The sequence below is a fragment of the Rhagoletis pomonella genome, unplaced genomic scaffold (assembly GCF_013731165.1).
Source record: "Rhagoletis pomonella isolate Grant_MI unplaced genomic scaffold, Rhpom_1.0 Rhpom_scaffold_00004, whole genome shotgun sequence".
NCBI classification, from domain to species: Eukaryota; Metazoa; Arthropoda; class Insecta; order Diptera; family Tephritidae; genus Rhagoletis; species Rhagoletis pomonella.
This window is the reverse complement of record NW_023458558.1, coordinates 65,442,024-65,447,746: the sequence shown is the minus strand read 5'-3', so window position 1 is coordinate 65,447,746 and position 5,723 is coordinate 65,442,024. Positions and strand designations below refer to the sequence as shown.

General features: G+C 34.8%; 1 protein-coding gene across 1 annotated transcript in view; it reads right to left on the bottom strand.

Moving 5' to 3' along the window:
• Positions 1 to 5,723, bottom strand: part of LOC118737989 (mediator of RNA polymerase II transcription subunit 6) — a 17,323-nt gene that overhangs the window by 1,855 nt on the left and 9,745 nt on the right. The window lies entirely within an intron of this gene.

Below are 5,723 nucleotides of genomic sequence, written 5' to 3'. Positions count from 1 at the left end.
CAGATGTGTAGAAAAATCTAAATCGGAAATGTCAACAAAATAATTGTAAGGCCAACTAACAGCTGACTGGGCTGCCATTGAAGTAAAAACCAGTGTTGTAAAAGGGTGACGGGTAAATATAACATGAGGTTTACGTGGTCAAAAATTGGTTTCAAAGTGAATACACTCAAGGTCTTGACCCAATGCATGCTTGCTTTGCTGCTTCCCTTTGAACTGCCAAAACTGTTATTCTTTCCAAAGTTGGCCAAATGAAGTTAAGTGTTTTCGATGATTTTTGGCAACTCATGCGTATGAGCAAAGAACGTAGATAACAAGAAGGGACAACTCGTTATAATTGCGGCGAAAGTGCGCAACAGGGGCATGCCTTTTTCATCCAATCAAAAAATACACTAGGACAAAAAAAGGCACGCCCCTGTTGCGCACTTTCGCTACAATTATAACGAGTTGTCCCTTCTTGTTATCTACGTTCTTTGGTATGAGCAGATTGGAGCAATTTTTCTCTTGTGTCATTTGCTGTTTTTGCTTACGCGTAAAAGCACATTTAGCGCATTTACCTCTAAATGCTACTCTTACAGGTCTATTCTGCACGTTAACGAAGATTTAGTAACCGGAAAATTTTATTACCAAAAAATGTTACCAGTTCTTAGTTTTTGTTACTTCCGATCGGTTTGGATATGTTACAGAATTTTCTTGATAGGCTAGTCCGATCTAATTATCTTTAGTGCAAATAAAACAAGTTTATTCCACTATTACAGCCCAACGTTTCGCTAAACTTATTAGCATCATCAGGGGCGCGTTTGTTTATTTTTGTCTGTTACAGCTATAAATACAAAATATAAAAAAGAACATTAAAAGCAGAGAAACACAAACAAGTACATACATACATGTACGTATTCACATATAAATATAGTTGGATAACAATAACATATGTAAACAAACAATTCTAACTCGATGCAAGACAATACTCACAGTATTAACACTTAAACATTTCTAAATCTTAATTGCTAAATATCCAATACCATCTTGTGTGGTAGTTTAGTCAAGACTGAAAACTTTTAAATTAATTTTGTAAACATAAAATATAAGCCGCGGCAATGTCATCGGTATCTTCCTTTTTATTTATTGTTTTTTCTCTTTTCTCCATTATTCTCAGACTTTCCAGCGTGTACCTAGTCTTTTCCCTTTTCTCTTGGTCTATTATTATAGTGTTTTTAAAATCAGCTGTGTGTCCACTCGTTACTATGTGTTGTGCTAGTGCTGTGTTAGTTTTTCGTTTTTTTATATCTGCTTCGTGTTCTGCTAGCCGGGTACCTAGAGCTCGCTTAGTTGTTCCAATATACACTTTGTCACAGGCTTCGTTTTCTTTGCCTTTACATTGAATTTCATACACAACATTGCTTTTCTGTTGGGAGTCAATTGGGCTTTTTGTTGTTGTATAAACTGAGGATAAGGTGGAGTTGGATTTATATGCAAAGGTTATGTTTTGTGCTCTGGCCAGTTGGTGATTGCAGTTTTCGCTTAGCTTAGGTATGTAGGTCACGCTGTAATATTTTTTTGCTGTATCCGTTGCTTTTGAGTTATCTGTTTTATTTCGGTGATTATCTATTTGCATTAATTTTTGTTTTAATAGTTCGCGTACTAAGTAGTCAGGGTAGTTGTTGGTTTTCAAAATTTTCCTTATTTTTTCTATGTTTGTTGGGTGAAACTTGGGATGGCTTATTGTCAATATTTTGTGTATAAAGTTTTTGGCGGTGTTAATTTTATATTTGGTGGGTTGCGAAGAGTAATAATTTATTAGGCGTCCAGAAGATGTAGGTCAAGGCGCATCAATTACAGGTGATAGCGATAGAAGCTATGCTTCTTCTTATGAGCACGCTTGTGTCAAATTATCGTCTGTTTTGCTATATTTACATATCCGCGTACACATACACATATACGTATATATATACCCTGCAAACAAATGCTCCCGAAATCTTTAAGAGTGTCGGAAATTTGTTACGATTCTTTTAGAAATCTGTAAATAAAAACATATGAGGCGGTTGATAAGAACTAGTAAAGAAATTTCTGTACGATTTCTTAAAGAAAATTCTTAAAAAAATTGTGAAACCTTTCAGAATTCTATGAAATCCTGGTATGCAGGGTATACATATACACACGAATATGAATAGATAAAAAAGATGGTGATGACACAAGGAGTTCATACCAACGGTAAATGTTGTTTTTGTACGATTGATACAACCTGTAGTTGTTGAATCATGATGTAGGTTTAGAGTACCAATCCAGTATAAGGTTGCCATTTTCTCTAAAAATACGCGCGTCTAAAAAAGGGATACTGGCATCCTCTTCCATTTCTATAGTAAATTGAATTTTGCTGTGATATTTGTTTAGTGTTTTTAGAATGCTATTTACGTCGTTTCTTTTGATAATCGCAAAAATGTCGTCCACATATTTGGTAATGAATTTAATTTCAATGTTGTAGTCGTTTTTGAGTTCCAAAAGGGTATTGTCTAGCAGATCATCCATGATGATATCAGCGATTGTTGGAGAAAGAGGGTTTCCCATGGGCATTCCGAAAGTTTGGGTTTATAGTTTGTTGTCATGCATAAAATAATTGTTGTCTTTGAGGCAAAAGTCAAGAATGGTTTGAAACTTATGTTTAGGAATTCGCGTCATATTTTTAATTTGGTCCCATTTATTCATAATAACCCTGGTTGCTACAGTTGTCGGTATATTTGTAAACAAGGACACAACATCAAACGACACTAACACCTCTTCTTCACACACACAAACATTTGTTAACATATCTTTTAGTTTAAGGACATTTTTGACGTTGTACTTTTCGGAAATCACAGTCTTAAGAATTCCTCCAACAAATTTGGACAGCTTATACCCGCTTATAAGTTCTTGTCACCGCGATTCTAGGAACGTTGGTAATGCAATTAAAATATTCAGCAATTCAGCTATGAAGAATTGTGCAAATTCTGGCATTGCATATTTCACGGGGTAATACTTTGTTACCAGCTTATGAGATGTTAACAAAATTTACCGGTTACAAGAGTACACAGAATGCGAAAAGGGTTAAAAAAATTGACAGACACTTTAATTACCGGTTACAAACTTTTTATTACCAGCGCAGAATAGACCTGTAAATGCGTTCCCACGACAGTCGGGTCTACGTAACCGGAACGACCCAGATTTATATCTGGCCAAGGACTGTCACTCCAGCAACACTCCCCAAAAAGTCTTTGGGGAATTTGTATGCTGCTACAACAACAACAACAGACCTGTAAATGCACATTTATCCATACAAAATTCGTCACCTAAATGCAATTGAATGCAACCACATTTCTACATTAACAGGTCTATTCTGCGCGTTACCGAAGATTTTGTAACCGGAAATTTTTATTACCAAAAAATGTTACCAGTTCTTGTCACCGCGATTCTAGGAACGTTGGTAATGCAGTTAAAATATTCAGCAATTCAGCTATGAAGAATTGTGCAAATTTTGGCATTGCATATTTCACGGGGCAATACTTTGTTACCAGCTTATGAGATGGTAACAAAATTTACCGGTTACAAGAGTACACAGAATGCGAACAGGGTTTAAAAATTGACAGGAACTTTATTTACCGGTTTCAAACTTTTTATTACCAGCGCAGAATAGACCTGTAAGAAACAAAATGCTAAAAGCAACCCTGTAATCTCCGAAAAATACAAAAATACCATGATTCGAACCACGATGTAGCGAATAGAAGTTGGCACATTCCGCAAACCGCTACTTTGGTTTTGCTGATTTTTACATTTCTCGCTGTTCCTAAACTGAAATTCACTATATTGTCACTAAAACCAACGTTTTTTCGCATTTACTTTATTAATTTTTACTACAAATCAGATATTTTCACAATTTAAACACGTTTCCTATAGAAAATTGGAATATTAAGATAATTGACTAATCGCACCTTCTCTTTCATCCTCCTATTCCTTTCGCTACTTTTTAGCCACAAATGTCAACGCCGTCGGGAATGTCGGGTGTTCTGTCATTCTTGGACTCGAACATGGTTTAATGAGAAAAAGTGACAGCATTGATTTTTCGCGTATACGGTGCTAGCTGTGTTTCAGTAATCGGCGACGCGGATTTCATTTATTATTTTACTTTATTTTGATTTAAAAAAAAAATCCCGCTAACCCAACATCGATGTGATGCTGATACGAATCTGGCCCAATTTGTGCTCTACTCGGTTTGTTTTGTTTCATAATTACTTTAGGCAATTTTTATCAATAACACCGACAAATTATTATGTTACCCAAGCTAATTGTCGGTTATGGTTAAAACAGTTCAAGGTTTTGTATTAAATCTAAAGTTTATTTATTTTTTTTAATTCCTTCTCCTTGCGAATTGATTGTGCTAGATACGGATCTCAGTAAGCGAATAGAACACGGCCGTTGTTCAAAAGCATACAATTTCGAATTTGACTAAATGTGCATTTGGTAAATGCGATAGTATGAACTTTGCACTTAATACGGCCTCGAGCTCATAAAAATTGTTGAATATAATTGTTATAAGGCCATAAAAAATAACAAAAAACAAATAACTTAAGTTTTGACATATGTTTACCGAGGCTAACTGAAGCGGCTGTTCTAACAACACCACCTTATATAAATTCACCTTGATAGAAAATGTTTTTAATTGCGTTAAATTGTAAAAATATTTTATTTATAAAAAGCATTATTAAAGAAAATAATAAAAAAAAGTGATTTTTGTGAAAGTTTTAATGAATTTCAGTGCATTTAAAGTTTCTGAGGTTTTTTTAGCTTAACATGATAATTGCCAAAATCCGCAAAACCAAAGAAGCGGTTTGTGAAATGAACCACCTATGTTAGCTAAATCATGCCTCATGATTCAATCGCGGTTTTCATTAAAAATGAAAAACTGCTAATAAACTTGATAAAACAATAAATTTCTCATTTTGATATATGAACTGTCAAACTTTGTATGGAAATCTATTTAACCAAAGACTATAACTTTATCAAACGATTTTGGTCAGTTTACCAGGTGGTCCCTTGTGCTACGAACACATAAAAAGCAAATCAACACAATGGACGAAGTAAAAATAAAACGTAACTAGCCATAAAAGCTAAATAATAAACAAATATGCAGTTATTTTCCATGGTGCGTGCATGTAAGAATGCGGATAAATTTAAGCAATTTATCCCTTTATCACTTTAGATGAGGACCCTTAATAATAAATAAATTACAGAATCCTGATCTTGCCTAATGGCGAGTTTTGATCCCTAACCGTGCGCCCTAGTGCAATTTGGTCCCAAAAGAAAGAACGCTCTCTAAAAAGAAATGCCAAAATGGTCCCAAAACAAAGAACGCTATCTAAAAAGAAATATAAAAATTGTCGACAGTGTTGCCAAGCACTAAACCCCAAGAAAAATCGTGTTTTTTTCTCGAAAAAAAACACCAAATTTTTGTTGGAGTATTCAGATTTATATTTATGGACTTGGTATGCATACCTACACAATTTTGTAGTAATAGCTTGAACACAATAGGGGTATTCTCCAAATCTTGCAAAGCCCTTGCACGTAGCACAGATTGCATAACTTGCAAACACACAACAACAAAATACATGCGAAACATATCGCTGCAAAATATGCAACGGCGAAACCTATTGTGGCGAATACTGCGGCAACACAAAGCGAACAACGAGAAATAGGCA